Raw genomic sequence first — 18,133 nt, forward strand, 5'->3', positions numbered from 1 at the left:
ATTAAACTGATTTGCTGCTGGGCACAAAGGCTGTCTCCCACCCTCATTCAGTTTGGCAGCTGGGTGTGAGGGCTGCCCATTGTTCCCTCCATTGAGCTTCTCAGCTGTGTTACTGCTAGCTGGCCCCTCCATTAAACCTGGCAGCTGTGTTGCTGCTGGGCAAAATGGCTGCCTGCCACCCCTCTATTGAGTCTGGCAGTTGGGTTGCTGATAGGTGTGAAGGCTTCCAGCTGCCCCCTCCATTGAGCTTGACAGCTATGTTGCTGCTGGGCATAATAGCTGCCCACCTCTCCTTGCACTGAGCCCAGCAGCTGTGTTGCTGTTGGGCACAAGGCCAAAGACCTTGCATGCTGAAAGAGTCCCTCCCCAGAGTAACTGCCTTCCCCTCCCTTTTGCATTCAAAGGAATGGGAAGTGAGAGAAGGTGGAAGAGGTGCTGTGAGGAGAAGGTGCTGTGCTCAATATCTTCCATTTTCCATTACATGTTCATGAGGGGGCCAGGGGAATATGGAGGCTCAGTGATGGAGGATGCATGCGCAAATGCACTCTGCCTGGCATGGCCTACGGCTTTGCAGAGGCCATTTGTGCATGTGCGGCGGCAGCCAAAATGGCCACCGCTAGCCTTTACGGAGGCCCAAAAGGGCCAAAAATACTACATTTACCCGGCCACGGTGGTGATGAGGGAGGCCGGCGGGGGGAGGGGGAACCCTCATGGACCCCCCCGCCCGTGGCCTACAGCAAGCCCCCCGAAGGGGCTACAGGAATTTAGAACTAATTTAATTTTTTTTAAAAAATTCATAGACCCCCCACCCCCCAGACCAGGCGGGGTTCGATGGGGGCTGGACCGAACTGGCCTGGTTCTGTTCGAGGCTGCTCCGGCCTCGAACCAAACCGGGCCAGACGGTTCCATGCACACCACTATCGCTCATCACCTTGCCCAACCAAGGAAGATTAGAGACATATCTGTAATTAGCTAACGAAGTGATCCAATGCAGGTTCCTTCAAATAAGGTCTAATAATAGCCTTATTAAGACATGGAGACATCCTGCCCTCCCTCAGAGAAGCATTTATGATATTTACCAGACCCTCTCTGATAATATGACTGCAGGTGAAAACAGCCAAGTTGGGCAAGGGTCGAGAGAGCAGGTGGTGGGACAAACAGTCTGAAGCAGTTTGTCCACATCTTCAGAAGTAACAAACTGAAAATGATCCAATTCAGTCCCACAAGAGGGGTTGCTGGGCACCTCTGCCATAGACTCTACAGTAACCGTGGAGTCTAGTTCAGCACAAATACAAGACATTTTATCTGCAAAAAAGTTGTTAAAAACATCACAGCGAGTGACAAAGAGGAACATAAGAAGCTGCCATATACTGAGTCAGACCATAGGTCCATCTAGCTCAGTATTGTCTACACAGTATTGTCTACACAGTATTGTCTACACAGACTGGCAGTGGCTTCTCCAAGGTTGCAGTCAGGAATCTCTCTCTGCCCTATTTTGGAGATGCCAGGGAGGGAGCTTGGAACCTTCTGTTCTTCCCAGAGCGGCTCCATCCCGTGAGGGGAATATCTTACTGTGCTCTTAATTCATATTGCTAGAAGTTGGCTTTGTGGAAGGCTGGGGGCAGGAGAAAAGGCTGGGAACTAATCACCTCCGTGATGCTGATCAATCTTAACATTAACAAGTAAAATATGTTTTGACACAAGACCTATTTATATATTTGTATCTATGTACGTGTTGGCATTAATGAAGCTAATATCTACCAGTTACTAACTCCTGGACTATACTGTTAAGTCAGGCCAACATTGCTTAAGCCTCTGGGTTTAGACTCATCAGGTAAATTGCAGAGATAGGAACTCTTAGCTCATGACACAGGAAAAGTTGCTGAGCTCATGAAACTCTAGAGATCTAATAATCAGCTCCTGCTCGCATGACATTGTTTTCTACTTATAGTAACTGGACCTAATCCAAGCACCTTATCCCCTCTGCTGCTGCAATTCTATGCTTGACTGAGAACTTGGCTTGAAAGCGGCTCCACATTCCTCTCCGGCTCCCCTCACAGACACTCAGTTCAGTGCTGAGAATAAACTCAGCCGTCATTAACACTTTGCAGGCTTGGGTGTGAATGACGGCTGAGTTTATTCTCAGACAAATGGTTCTTGGACAAATGGTTCCAAGTTCAAATTCAAGGCAGAGGGGGCATGAACTAGCCCCCTCACAACCCTAGACAACTCAGCTGGATGGTAATTTGCAGAAGCAATGTGGGCAGAAAAGGACTACTTCTTTGCCCATCTGCACTGTCAGAGCATAGATCCTCAAGTGAGCTCTGTGTTGCAAATTATCGGATTCATGCTGAGCATTCCTCCACTTGCGTCTAGTCTACCTCGCCGCTTCAACTCCCACAGTTTATCTGAATACCACATGGCTGACTTTAAGCAGGTCAGAGAGGATGCTTAGGAGCGATTGTGTCTACCTCTCTAGTAAGTTCATTATTCCATATTTGCATCAGAGCACTGACAGAATCACTAGCAGAACCAGCTTGAAACCCTATTGGATCCAATAACCTTCTCAGGCAGACCAACCTAATGGGCCCTTCACCCCTACAGAGGTGGGTTGTGGCTGCAAGTCTTACCTTAACCAGATGGTGATCCGTCCATGACAGTGGGGACTGGGGAGATAATAGGGGTCCCAACCCACGGGACACCACCCTGATCAGAGCAAAAGACCAAGTCAAGCATGTGACCTGCATCATGCATCGGTTCAGAGACAACTTGGGATAGGCCCATAGTCGTCATGGCCGCTATGAACTCCTGAGCCAGCCCTGACAGCCCAGTCCTGAAATGGACATTGAAGTCCCCCACCACCAACAGCCTGGTCCACTCCAATGCCAACTCAGCAACCAGGTCTGTCAGCTCAGTTAGGGACTGTTGAAAAGTGGGGTAATCAGTATACCAACAGAAGTCCCAACCTATCTTTGGTCCCTAGACTTAGGAACACACATTCAATAAAGGCCAACTCCCTGACAGGGATTCTGATAAGGGAGATAGTATTCTTATAGACCACAGCCACCCCACCTCCCCACCCACATCCTCTCACCTGCTCCACCATGGAGTAACCCATTGGGAGGAGCTGGGACCAAACTGGGCCACTAGCCTCTCCCAACCAGGTCTCCATAATGCACACCAGGTCAGCATCTTCATCCAAGGTCAAATCATGGATGATCTCAGGCTTATTTTGGACCAACCTGGCATTACAAAGCAATAAGGTGAGGTTCTGTGGGTTGTAGGCACTGCTCTCCAAGGTCAAAGAGGGAGTAGACCTGATTGAGGGGGAGACCATGATTAAATTACTAAATTCCCTTCCCCTATTATGACCTGCTGATCTGCCAGCACCAAATCTTGGTCAATTCCTAACCACCACTGGAATAGCTGCCCCAGAGACACCCCCCACTTCCTCCTCTCTGGATGACCCAGCACATACATGCACCAGGCTCAGCTAATCACAGGGCAACAACAATATAACAGGAAGGCCCTCTTTGGCAGCCATCTTCAGCAGCCACCTGCAGGCAACCCAACCACTGGCAACCTGTGTCAGAGGCTGCACCTTTAGCAGAAGCATCCTGCTTTTAAGGGCCAAAGAGTTGGAAAACCCCAATCAGTTGTCTCTCACACAGCAATGGGCAGGGTTGGCCAGCTGCTCAGTGTTAGAGCAGATAAGGAGGACAAGCAACCAGGGGGTGGAGAGACAGCCTTTGGCTGAGCCTAGAGCTGGCCTGACTACCCTAAACAGGGAAGATAAACAGATGGAAGGAAAGCATGCATGCGCGCGCACCACCCCAACATCTCCTGCAAAGTGCCCACAGCAACTTCCAGCAGAGGCTTCCTTCTTTTAAGGGCCAAGGAGTTGGAAAAGCCCAATCAGCTATCTCTCACACAGCAATGGGCAGGGTTGGCCAGCTGCTTGGTGTTAGAGCAGATGAGGAGTACAAGCAACCAGGGGGGTGGAGAGGCAGCCCTTGGCTGAGCCTAGAGCTGGCCTGACCACCCCAAACAGGGAAAAGGGGGAGAGAAACAGATGGAATGCATACAACCCGCCTACTGACATCTCCTGTGAAGTGATCATGGCCTTAAAACAGTGGTACATATGCTGGTAGCCTCCAGGCTTGACTACTGTAATGTGCTCTTCGTGGGGCTGCCTTTGTATGTAGTCCGGAAACTCCAATTGGTACAGAATGCGGCAGCCAGATTGGTCTCCAGGACAACAAGAAGGGACCACATAACACAGATTTTAAAAGAATTGCACTGGCTGTCGATATGTTTCCATGCAGAATACAAAGTGTTGGTTATAAAGCCCTTAACCACTTAGGCCCAGAGTTTTTAAGAGAGCGTCTTCTTTGTCATGAACCCTGCCACCTGTTACAATCTTTTGGAGAGGTCCAGTTACAGCTGCCACTGGCTTGTCTGGTGGCAACCTGGGACTGGGCTTTCTCTGTGGGTGCCCCGGGGCTTTGGAATATGCTCCCTGCTGAAATAAGAGCATCTCCTTCTCTGTTTGTTTTCAGGAAGACCCTCAAGACACACCTGTTCTCACAGGCTTTTAATCAGAATTGATTTAATAATTTGTTTTAATAATTGTTATATGTTACTGTTTTTATTTCTATTTTATGCCACTGTTTTAATTGTTTTGTGTATTTTAATCTATGCTGATTTTAAATATTATTTTAACTTTTGTACACCGCCTAGAGATGTACATATCAGGCAGTATAAAAATATGATGAATAAATAAATAAATTAAATATTTTGCCAAGATAGTGGGTGTATTTGCAAGTCAACTAACATAGGGGTACAATTGTACCCCAAATGGGGCATGATTGTACCCCAGCAGGATTTTTAAATCATGGAGGCAAAACCATTTATGGTAATGACCTCCTCTTTGCAGGTTTTGTTTACTGGGGTATCACTGACAATATCTTAAATGGACAAAAGTTTAGAATTAATACTGTCACTATAAGTGGGAGGGATACATAATTACTCCATGACCACAAAAATTCCATTTGGGGGGCAGGTACAGAGTTACTCCATAACATCATTTTCATTTTCATGACATCCGATGAAGGTTAAGGCTGATCAGAGGGGACGAGAGGAACAGAGGAGCAGAAATCGGAGGTGGCATAACCAAGCATCCTGTGGGGAAATAAAATATAGCAAGAAAATGCCCAGACTTTTACTGAGTCAGACCATTGGTCCATCTAGCTCCACCACACACTGGAGCCCATCAGATTTCTGATATGCTCACTATATCAATGTTTCAATTAGCAACAACCAAGCACTCTGGCTGGGCCCGGAACAAGGTGAGAGAGAAGCGAGTGTACTGAACCTGTGGTTCATTTCTTCCCACCCATCCCCCACCAACTGCTACTGAAATGTGCTGCTATACTGTAAGTCCTGTGCTAACCACAAGACGTGGTTGGATGCTGAGGTTATTGCAGATAACAGCACATTTTTTTTGCAGATTAAAAAGTAACTATATACAAGATGTGGGTGGATGCTGAGGTTATTGCAGATAACAGCACATTTTTTTTGCAGATTAAAAAGTAAATAAATACAAGATGTGGGTGGATGCTGAGGTTATTGCAGATAACAGCACATTTTTTTGCAGATTAAAAAGCAAACCCAAGATATATCAAGTATAGCAAGAACTGAAGCATGGCAAGTATGGCAAGTATGATGCCTTCGGTTATGCTGCTTCCTCTTCTCCGTAGAGTTACAGAGGCATATTTACCCTCACAATCATGCAATGGGAACTCTACGAAGCTCTTCTCACAATCGGTGAGAAGAGCTTCTTCTGGGTCTGTGGGGAGAGTGGGCTTAGCCCGTTCTCCCCGCAGACAATCAAAAAGCCACCCACACGACTGTGGGCTCGATCAGGGAGCCGGTGGGGCTGCGGGGATTAGGGGCTGCGCAGCCCCTGGAAGTGCACAGGGCATCCTGGAGAGACCCCCGAGCCCGGGAGGCTGCTTGCCGCCTCCTGGTTGGGAGTCTACTTGTGTGTTGCCACGCACTGCGGCGAAAAACGAGCAAAGAAATGAGGTTAATGGAGCACTTGCTTCGTTAACCTCATATAAGTGGAGGGGGAATTAGGCAGGCTAGCCACCTTGGTAGCACCAGAATCGGTGGTTCCCACGATCCTTGGAAAGCAGGCTAAGCTCCCTTAGCCCGCTTTCCAGGGATCGTGGGAATAGCCTCTACAAGAGCAAAGCAGTTTGAGGAGGCAATTTGGAACAGAAAAGAAACAGGTGATGAAAGGGTTAACTGCCACTTTTAATTAAAACAATGGCCTTCCATAGCTACCTTTCTTTAAAAACAACAAACAACTCTGGGAAATCATTATGTCGAAGTGCAACCCTTTGAAAGCCATTAGCCAAAGATCCATCAAAAATGCTGTTCAGAATGACAGGAAATAGTTATTGGTTTTATTTCACTCCCTGCTCCCACCACTTCATTTATATTGGTTTCCTTTCCCTCCCTCCCTCCCTCCCAGCACTTCTTCCTTCCTGACCTTCCCTTTGGCTTTTGGTGCCAGTCCCCAGGGTAGGGAAGTGGGGCAGAGCCAGGCTAGGAGTAACAAGGGGCCACTGCCCCTTAATGACACTTACTCCAGAAGAGACCCACCAAGAAAACTCTATGGAACTTCCTACTTCAATGCTTCCACATCCTTTTCATCAATGTGGCATATGGAAATGATGGCCACTTGGTAAAGCCCAGTCTCTGACCCAAAGCATTTATAATGACAATAACCCAAGCCAATAGAGCAGGCAGGACAGCAGCACTTCTGCCTGCTTTCCTTCTAGCTCCTCCAACTTTCACACTCCAAATGGATGGTCCTGGTAGGAACCTCCCTTCCCAGCTGGTTTTCCGAATTGTTGGCCAATCTGACCCCCCCTCTTTTTAGAAGCTTCAGTCTCTAAAGCAACTGAGATATAGTGGTTAGAGTGTTGGACTAGGACTGGGGAGACCCAAGTTAATATTCTCATTCAGCCATAAAACTCATGGAGACTCTGGGCCAATCACTTATCTTTCCGCCTAACCTACCTCACAGGGTTGTTGTGGGGATAAACATAACTATGTACACTACTCTGAGCTCTTTGGAGGAAGAGCAGGATATAAATTTAAAAATGAATGAATGAATGAATGAATTTGGCAACATGGGGAGGTTTCTGTTGGAGATGGAGTTCCAGTGCATTGACCTTTTGCACCAACTATCCTAATGACCAGTAGGGGCATTGGGAGCAGTGGTAGCTTGTGAGGGTCTCCTTTACCAGTCCCTACTTGCCTCTGCTCTATGACTCTTACTTTGACCCCTCAGGTACTTTCTGTAGTAAGTCAGTCCTCTTCCTTTCCTCTTAGAGAGAATATAGAAACATCTCTCTCTCCCATTATGTAGCTGATAAATAGGATAGGTCTTTCCTATCTCAAATATTTTACCAATAAATCAATTTAGTTTAAACTCTACAGTGATTTCCATGTGTGTTCCTTAAATAGCTGCAACAACTAAACTATGTACTCTGTAACTGAAGTGGTAACTTCCTTGGTGCTTTCCTAAATAATCACAAACCCCAACAGTTTCCAGGGTTGGCTCCCTTTTCAAGAAAGCTGCTGGTATAATTTTTGGTTCAGAAAACACACACCCTTCATATGCAAGTATAAGCAGATCTAATTGATTCATTTATCCTTAGGACAATAATAGAATCACAGAATTTTAGAGTTGGAAGGGGCCTTCTAGTCCAACCTCCTGTTCAGAGACGCAAACTCCAACAGCATCCCTGAACAGATGGCCCTTCAACCTGCTTGAAAATTTCCAGTGAAAGTGAGCCGACCACCATTCATGGCAGACTGTTCAACAGTCAAACAGCTCTTATTTTATTTATTTTTATTTATTTATCAAATTTGTAGACCGCCCCAAACTTTCTTCTCTGGGCGATTTACAATAACATAAAACCAGTTAAAAACATATACAAAAACTTAAAAACAATTTAACAATTTAAAAATAAACCAGAGATTAAAACCCAAAAATATTAGGAAGCTGAGTAAGCTTGGGTGAAAAGATGGGTTTTCAGGTGTTTTTTGAAAAGGATCGTATCTCAGCAGGGAGCGCATTCCACAATCTCGGGGCAGCGACTGAGAAGGCCTGTCTCTGTGTAGCCACCAAACGGGTTGGCGGTAACTGGAGACGGACCTCCTCAGATGACCTCAATAGGCGATGGTTGTAATGAAGAAGACGCTCTCTTAAATATCCAGTGCCTAAGCCATTTAGGGCTTTGTAAGTTATAACTAGCACTTTGTATTTTGTCCAGAAACCTATTTTGTCCGGAAACCTCTTACAGTTAGGATTTTCCTCCTAATGTTTAATCTGAATCTGCTTCCTTATAATTTCAACCCATTGGCAGGGATGTGTGAATCGATTCAAGTACAAAACGATTTGTACCCAAATCTATCTGTTTTTGGCGATTTGTGGACAAAACAGATCATCCCTGTGCTAGCTGGCCAGATTTGGGTCCAAGACAAATCACCCAGATTTCAGACCTGAAAAATGTGTAGATTCAGACCTCCATTTTGTGGAGATCTCTCTTGTTGTCTCCATTTTGTGTCAGGAAATAATTTTGACAATCCCACTCTCCCAAGCTTCAGATTGGTGACTTACAGTGTGCAACGACTGGCTGCTTTTCCTTCCTTGCCTGTCTGCCTGCCTGCTGACTAGAGTGGATTCTCTGCTTTCTGTTTATGCTTTCCTGATTGAGGAAAAGAAGAGAATTTTTTTCCTCCCGCTTCCTGCTGCTGAGAGAATCACTGCCTGTGCCTGCTATCTGTGCAAATTGATTTGGGTACAAAACAATTTGTACCCGAATCTACCTGTTCCAGAAGATTTGTGGACAAAACAAATCGCCCCTGTGCTAGCTGGCCAGATTTGGACCCAAAACAAATCGGGGGTGATTCGATTAAGGTACAAATCGAATTGAAAAAACTGATTCATGCACATCCCTACCCATTGGTTCTAGTCCTCTCCGCAGAAGTAGCAGGGAACAGGTTTGCTCATTTTCCCTTTTGACAGCCCTTCAGATATTAGAAGAGGGCTCTTATATCTCTTTCAACTTCTCTGCTGCAGGCTAAACATACTCAGCTCCTTCAACTGTTCCTCACAGGATGTGGTTTCAGACCCTCATCATCTTTGTTGCTCTCCTTTGAAAGGTTCCAGTTTAGCAATGTCCTTCTTAAAATGTGCTGCCTGGAACAGGACATGGTATTTCTTCTGACTAGTTCAGATCAGAGTGGATCATTTCTCATGATCTGGACACTAAGCTTCTCAATGTAGTCCAAGACTGTAATGCCCCTTCATATGCTCAGAATTACTTGCTTGATGTAGGACAGATAAAATGACAGATTAAGAAGAAAATAACGTTTCTATCTTAAATGCATTCGATTAAAAAAAAAATCTGGGCAACTCAAGAAGATAATGCTGTGTCTCTAGACATAAACTCTTCTCTAGTTACAGGATGTTCTTCATTTAATCTTTCTCCACCCATAAAGACTGGTTCAGTTGATAACTGAATAATCTGTAAAACACTTTAACATTAATGGTCAACATCCATGCCAATGCTGCATATGCAAAGCATGCATGAAGTGGCTGTGTGCCCAGATCTAAAGCATGTGTGTTCAAGTGCAGGTGGGTGGGTGGATTTGACTGTCCTCCTTTCCCCCAGAAACGCTGCATGTGATGTGCAAATATGTCCTTGAATGTCAGACGTGGAGACTGGTGAAAATCACCACACCCAAGTATGCGTGCTTCAGAAGCTTCTGAACATGTGCCCCACTCCACCTGCCACTTAACTCTAAAAGTGTCATTGCAGTAAATGGCACTTCAAACAGCTGATTGAGAGGATCAGTTTTCAGTGGGAAAACATCATGGAAATCCTTTCATTGTTCCAGCTTTAATATGGCCGAAGGTTACCTCGCAGCATGTCCTTCTTGCTCCACATTATTTTCCAGTACTGTTCTCTTTGTAATCACACCTGCAGCATTGATGACTTCAGTGTATAACTTTGTTTGATTCATGGCAGCATCAAAGACTATGCCTCAAAGGAAAGTAGATGTTTTCATAATAAAGAGATCAACACTATTATTTATTACTAGTATTTTTCAGCCCGTTGTAATAAGGGGCGCTAGGTTTTTTTACCCCCCACTTGATTAAGGGCCAAAATGCCCTCCCGCCCTCCCAGCTGCCCAAGTTCTCCTCTGCGGCCCCCCCACATGATTAAGGGCCAAATCGGCCCATGTAAATGCCGCCGCCGCCCGCCTGCCCTCCCAACTGCCGAGTCCTCCTTACCCCGGCCCGTGTCAACTGTGTACAACTACTGTACACTGCATCCTGTTGCAGAAAGACAGATTTTGCTAATATCACCCAAACTTGAGCTAAGGCAGAATAATATTCTAACTGCTAATATCACACAAACTGCTAAGGTAGAATAATATTCCAACACTCAACGATCCCATTCAGTTAGTAAAGAACTATCTCCATCTTTCCAGTACAGGAAACCATCATTATTCATGGGTTCTCCATTCATGGATTCACATATCTGTGGTCTGCTAATAGGGACCCGGTTTCTTTATTTGCAGGGTGAAAATAGAGTTATTTTTGCCTGTCTGAGGTTCTTGAGTGACAGGAAATGTCTTCTGACATCATTTCCTGCTGCCATTTTGTGCCTCTTTTCGTGAGGGGGAAAAACCTCAAAAAAGAACAAAACAGAGGATTTGGGAAATTGGGGGGAATTGCTGGAAAGCTGGACAGCAAGGTACTGTGCTTGTTTCTGCCCCACCCCCCGGCAGTGGGATAGACTCTCTAATCTGGAATTTCATCCACTAAAATTGGGAAGTAGACATTTAGCTATCCTCCTTTATCTAGATGGTGCCATGCCATGCTCCTGTCATGGTATCTGGTGAGGATGAGGAAAATGTTGAGAGCTCTGGCTGATTATTGTCATGAAAACTTGCTTTCCATCAACTATCAGAAGAAAATGGTAGTAATGTTCACCAGAAAACCCATCATGCATTAATGGCAAATTAATGGGGTTAGTGTAGCCTGGACAACAAAATATAAATATTTGGGGATCATTTTTCTGGCTTCAGGTAGCTGGAAAGAGCAAACTAATGACACTGTTACAAATGCTCAGAGATAAACTACTGTGATTTTGAGATTCTTTTTCTCTTCTGTGGGTAGATATGTTCCAGTTGTCATTAAGGTTTTTCAAACCAAGGTTATTCCACAGTTTCTTTATGGCTCTCAGATCTGTATATATAGTGATTTCTGTCCACTTGAGAGGGTCTAGTCTAAATTCCTTAAGGCTGTCTTTTCAATCCCCTGCTGTGTGTTAAATGCTAAGCTGCATTTGGAAGCATGCTTGTTAAGCTTGGGAGTCCTGTGCCTGGACCTATATTTTCAATTTTTGGTTGAAATTGATTTATTTCCCTTTTGGTTTAGCTCCCCTAATTTTTAAGGATGAATATCCCTCATTGGATGGACCTAAAAAGCTAAATCATATGGGTTGTCAATTGAATATCTTCTCTTTCTGGGCTATGATAACACTAAGGTGATCCTTAAGCCTTATATTATTGATATGGAACACTGGACAGATTTAAGCCAGGCACTAAGCTTTGAGAGACTTGGGGAGCTACAAGCCCTTACAAAAACTAACCAAATACTTGTATGATCTGATAAATCCAGCACACAGAAGAGCCCTGACATTGGCTTGGCTGGATGTGCTACCCTCTGTGGTACTAGAGGGTAGGTTTAGGAGGGTTCCTTATTTGGAGAGACTGTGTCCTTGTGGAAATGGAGATATTGAGATAATTGGCCATGTGCTTTTGTATTGTTCATTCTGTCATGAGCTGTGTTCCAAATATATTGCTCCTCTCATTCTTAGATACCCTTATAATTTGGATGAATTTTATATAAACTTATTTATTTCTGATAAATACACTGATGCCTCGCACATGGTAGCCAATTTTTTTACGGCTGTGATTAAGATCTGCATGTGGTCCATCAGAAATGGTCAATTTTAATCTCTCCCCCCCCCACACACCTTTTTCTTTCTTTTAAATTTTGTTTTACCCTATACTATTTTATCTCAATTTTTATGTAATAGATTCCACATGTATATATACATATATACATTTGTATTTGATCTGGATTGATTTGTAATTGATCTAGATTGTATATTTGGGCTCACATATTATTATTATTATTATTATTATTATTATTATTATTTACATTTGATATCCCGCTCTTCCTCCAAGGAGCCCAGAGTTCAGAGAAACTACATACTTAAGTTTCTCCTCACAACAACCCTGTGAAGTAGGCTAGGCTGAGAGAGAAGTGACTGGCCCAGAGTCACCCAGCAAGTATCATGGCTGAATAGGGATTTTGCAGTAGTCTCTCAAGACAATACAATTCTAATATAATTTCAGACTTCCTAATCAGAGACTGTTTATATATGCTTAGAAGAGGAAAATAAGGTGGTTATTCTGGATTAAGTTACCTTGAAATAAGTTGTGGTTTTATGTACAACACTAAGTAAGAAATTGCCATGAATACTTCCTTATTAATTGAACTAATCCCCCATGAAAAGAATTGGGTGGGGCTTTAGAGAAATAAGCCATGGGAACGGGTACTTGAATGTACTTGCCACCAAGCTGTTGTCAAACCCTGCACCCTGCCAGCCCGCACATCCATGTTGGGATGTGCACCCATCTCCACAGCCACGAAGGGCGAGCTGAATGTCCAGAGCCAGCTGGGAACATGGGTTCTCCTCTCCCGGGAATCCACACACTGGGAGATCTGCATATGGCGTCACGCCGGACCAAGCTGGGGAAGTTTGGATGGGTTAAAAGGTCCGTGCCCAACCCCCGTGTCTATATTATCCATGCATGTGGGTATTAGGAGTGTGCACGGTTTTGGTCTGGCACAATAGAAAAGACCGCCGGACCGGTCCGGAGGTCTGGTGGCCCGGATGGGTGGGGGACTGTAACTTTAAGCGGGGTGGTGGTGGTAGTACTTACCCCCCCCCCACCGCTGCCGCTCTTCCCCCTCCGGCGCTGTTCCTTTGAAGAATCTTCTTGGGGCGGCAGAGTTCCTCCCTGCTGCCCCTGCCCCCATCGTCGTTCCTTAAAGTCCAAAAGAGACGAGCGCTAGCGGTGTGCATGTGCCCTGCGCGGTGCGCGCTCATCTCTGACGCTGCCGCGCAAGCCACATACGTCACAGCGCGCACGTGGCAGCGTCAGAGATGAGCACGCGCGCCGTGCAGGGCGCATGCACGCCACTAGCGCTCGTCTCTTTTGGACTTTAAGGAATGACGACGGGGGCAGGGGCAGCAGGGAGGAACTCTGCCACCCTAAGAAGATTCTTCAAAGGAACAGCGCCAGAGGAGGAAGAGCGGTGGCGGGGGGGGGTAAGTACTACCACTCCCCCGCTTAAAGTTACAGTCCCCCCCGTGCTGGACCGGGGAGGACTACGGACCATGCACACCCCTAGTGGGTATGCCCCAGGAAAGGTCCCTTCATTGCAGCAATAGCCAGCATGAGCAGAGCACCCCCCTCTCTGGCTGTGGAGCAAATATTTTTTGGGTGTGCTCCTGTCCAGGTCTGAGGGACTGCCACAAGCAGCAATTCTAGAACTGCCTCTTTCACAGAAAGGTTGGGGAAGGGGGGCCCAGTCAGTTAGCAGGTTCAATATGAGTAAGCTGAAAACACCCTTTCAAGGATTTGGCCACCTGACCTGGGGGGCACTGGCCAGGCATGAGAGGGAAAGGCCATAGGGAGACACACACATACCCCCAACAACTTATGAGGAGGACCATCAGAAGGGAGGGGAGAGAATTACCTGGAGAAATCAGAGCTGATGCAAGATGGCAAAACATCTCCTTCTTCCACTAACAACTCACTCATGCAAGTGTAATGCCGTGGGGGCTCTAAATAGAGCGAGGTTGCTTTATATGGTGGAGCCGTGGGGAGGGGTACCCTGCTTTCCTTGTCTTGGGGACTGTAAATGAGTAACCGCCCCCCCACCAGAGCGCCCACCCATGTATGCATGTGTGCCCTTGCCAGCACCCTGGAATGACTGCCCCGCTGCCCAGGGGTGGCTGGAGCATAGGGGCTCCACTCTCCTGCAATTCCCCACAGTATGATCTCCTGCTGGCTTCTGCGTGATACAATACACTCATCCAGCACAGCAAACTAACCAAATGACTTAGGGTTCTCCCACTTTGTAATTGCTCTTTTAGTTACATAATCTTGTAGTATTTATTATTTAGTAGTTTATTAATTAGGCTTTTAGGCAATCATTCTTTTTATTCCTTTTTATACCTTTTATGCCCATTTAGGCCTTTTAATGTTGTTTTGATGTCCAATTTTGTGCCTAAATACCTTTTACTATCTCCATATGTCTTTTAATGTATCACTAGGCATCACTCTGCATTACACTTTTCATTGTAATCATCTCCTGTATCTTATGCTGGTCTATGACTGTAGTAAAGATGATTGATTGAGACTGGGACCTTGAATTGTGAATGGGTTTAAAAGTCCGTCCCAGTGTCTCCCCCCTCCCCTCCATGCATGTGTTTGGTCAATGACACCTGGAGTGTCTAGACGTCTTTTGGGTGTGCAAAAGTCTCCACAGGGAGTGAGGGTAAGGGGAAGGAGGTTTAGGGTTTTAAATTAGTTTTTAACATAGAGAATTGGAGTCCCCACTCAAGTGGGGCCCCCTTGGGTGCATTGGTGGTTGGGTGGGCTAGCTCAGTTCATGAGCTTGCAGACTGTGGGTTGGACAAAGCCCTTACATTAGGTAGCTTTTCCCCAGTAGAATGGCCCTGTCATGAGAGGACTAGCCCGTCTGGCAGCAAGCTGACAGACAGTGGATATCGGTTAGTTCTGCAAGGACTGCTATGCCGGGGTTACCTCTTGCAACATCTCCTCTGGTTATGGTGGAACACACTCCCCCCAGCATACTTGGAACCTCGGTCACATTTAACTCTGATTTGCCATGACATCTGAATGCAGCCCCAGTGAGTTTAATGGCTGAACAAGGATTTGAACTTGAATCTCCCGGCTGAACATAGGCTGGAAATTACAGATAGATAGCTGGATGATTGGCAAAGTCTTCCAAATCTCAATAGTTTAACAACAACAAGATATTTTGTTTAAGTTATTCACTCTAGCTGATTAAGATTTCAGTGAGATGTCTGTATAACAAGGCAGAAGAAAGAACGTGTGGGCCCACAGCCATTGCCACCCACTTTCTGGTCTCAATAAGTTATATTCTCTGTTTGCTACCATTTTCTTAAAACCATAACAAAAAGATAAATTCCTATGCCAAGTCAAATTACTTTTCAAAGGCTCAACAAAAGAGTACTCTGCTTTTTGTGTACTTAATGTCTAACATTTTGAAACACCATGTTAATCTTTTTCACTAAGCTATTTTAACACTGCTGCATGACATTATATTAAGGCACTAAATTCAAACAAGTATCATACTGGCAAACTATGAAAATGATACCTCATGTATGTATGTATGTATGTATGTATGCATGTCTTGGACATATATGAAGACGGTGTTATGAGAAGGTTAAATGTCTTAATAGTTTACATCAATGCGTGAGTCCTTTTCAGGTGTTACCTGGCACAGTACCCATGGGATGGATACATAATAGCCAGAATGAATGTATACTTGAATAGTAATCCCAAAAAGCTAGCTACACTAAAATAAATTTCAGTAAAATTACAAAACACTGGTGTGTAATTTATTGAGAATAAGGTGTTAGGCTGAAATCTATACTCCATTAAAGCTAGATTTCCATCAGGCTGCAGTCCTAAACACACTCTTAAGAGGAGTAAATCCCACTTATTGCAATGAAGTTTGCTTTTAAGTAGACAGGATTGGGCTGTGAAGGTATCTCATACTCACACATGCAAACTGGCCACTTAGTTTACCATGTAATGCTATACACAGTGGAAGGGGTTGTTTGTTTGTTTGTTTACATGTATATCCCACTCTTCCTCCAAGGAGGCCAGAGTGGTGTACATGGTTATGTTTATCCTTACAACAACCCTTGATTGGGCTGGGAGTTAAGTGGCTGGCCCAGAGTCACCCAGTGAGCTTCATGGCTGAATGAGGATTTGAACTCAGGTCTTCCTGGTTCTAGTCCACCACTCTAACCACTATGCCATGCTGGCTCTTTTGACATCCCTCAATGCAAAGCAGGTTGATCCTTGACACAACACACAGCAGCCATTGAATTTATGAATGTATTATATTTATACTCTGCCCTTCTTCCAAGGAACTTAGGGTGGTGTACATGGTTTAATTAGGCTTTTAGGCAATCATGCTTTTTATTCCTTTTATCCTTTTTATACCTTTTATGCCTCTTTATGCCTCTTTAGGCCTTTGTGATGTACTCTCCCCCATTGTATTTACACAACAATCCTGTGAGGTAAGTTAAGTCAAGGGGCAGCAATAGCCCCAGTGAGGCTAAGGGAATTTAAACTGGGGTCTCCCGAGTCCTAGTCTGACACTCTAGCCACTACACCACACTAACTCTCTGGAGTTTCATGAACATAGTTGCTGAAAAGTAGCACTATAGTTGCAGGAATAGCTACTACAGTTCTGTATCCATGTTAACCGAATCTAAGTTTTCTCTAATTCTGTATACTGAATAAATAAGCAGTCAGCTTACATGTGCGAGCCAGGCAACTAATGCCAAACATCTTGCCAGTATTTCTTCCTATGTCCCTAGCACTGCAGGGTGTTCTGCTAATGAGCTGTCATGGTTTCTGACTTCTTGCTGGTGGTACTACTATGCTTTGTCAACCCAATCCTGAGCTGGCATAGTAACATCAGGCTGGGAGCAAGCTGGCAGTCTGTGAGCTAATAGTTACCAATACCTTTTAGAGGAATAAACCTTACATACTTCAAAAAGCAGGCCTTACGTATATGAACAAATTAGGAGGCACTTGTTTTTTGTGGATCTATATCAGATAAGACAATGACTGGCTGCTTTTAAAAAACCCATAAAATATAGTATAGAGCCAAGAAAAACAGAAGCCACTAGAATGTTCTAATATCTGAAGTGATTAGATTGCATAGTTCTACACTGTTCGTGAGAAAATAAGAAATTTTCATGAATATTATAGTCAACATACAAGATGTTATGCCTCTGGATAAAACAGCCACCATTTTAAAGTGGTGATTCTCTTTATTGAGCAAGGGGAGAGCAACTAGGCTAGCCCTATCCATTCCCAGCACAGCATCCCTCCAGGGGCTGTTGCTGGTGTCTGTCATGTTTCTTTTTCAGATTGTGAGCCCTTTGGGGACAGGGAGCCATCTTATTTACTTACTTATTTATATGTAAACTGCTTTGGGAACTTTCATTAAAAAGTGGTGTGTGTATCTATCTGTCTGTCTATCTATCTTTGTATTTATTATATATAATCTCTCTCTCTCTCTCTCTCTCACACACACACACCCATGCACATATATTGGTGTTTGTGTCACTCACTCACACACACACACACACACACACACACACACACACACACACACCACCACCACCACCACCACCATATTGCTGTTTAGTTGTTTCATGCATATTTCATATGCATAAGGTCTGGTCCAAGGGTATAGAAAGGTTGGAGTGGTCCTAGGGGCAAAAAGCAAAGATGGGCCCCCTAGTTCCCATCTTCTTTGTTTTCCACCTCCCCCATACTTTTGTTGCAGAAAACCTGTAAGGACATGATGAAAACAAAAGATTCTTAGCATGCCCTTTCTTTCCCTTCTATGCATATACATAAACTACACTGGATCCCTCAAAGTTAGCTAATTACAGACCTGTTTTTAATCTTACATGGCTGGGCAAGGTGATTGAGCAGGTGGTAGATTCTCAGCTCCAGGCAGATTTGGATGATGCAGATTATCTAGACCCATTTCAAACTGGCTTTTGTGTGGGCTATGGGGTTGAGACTGCTGTGGTCGGCCTGATGGATGATCTCCAACTGGCTATTGACAGAGGGAGTATGACTCTGCTCATCCTTTTGG

The sequence above is a fragment of the Hemicordylus capensis genome, chromosome 2, assembly GCF_027244095.1.
Source record: "Hemicordylus capensis ecotype Gifberg chromosome 2, rHemCap1.1.pri, whole genome shotgun sequence".
Classification (NCBI taxonomy): Eukaryota; Metazoa; Chordata; class Lepidosauria; order Squamata; family Cordylidae; genus Hemicordylus; species Hemicordylus capensis.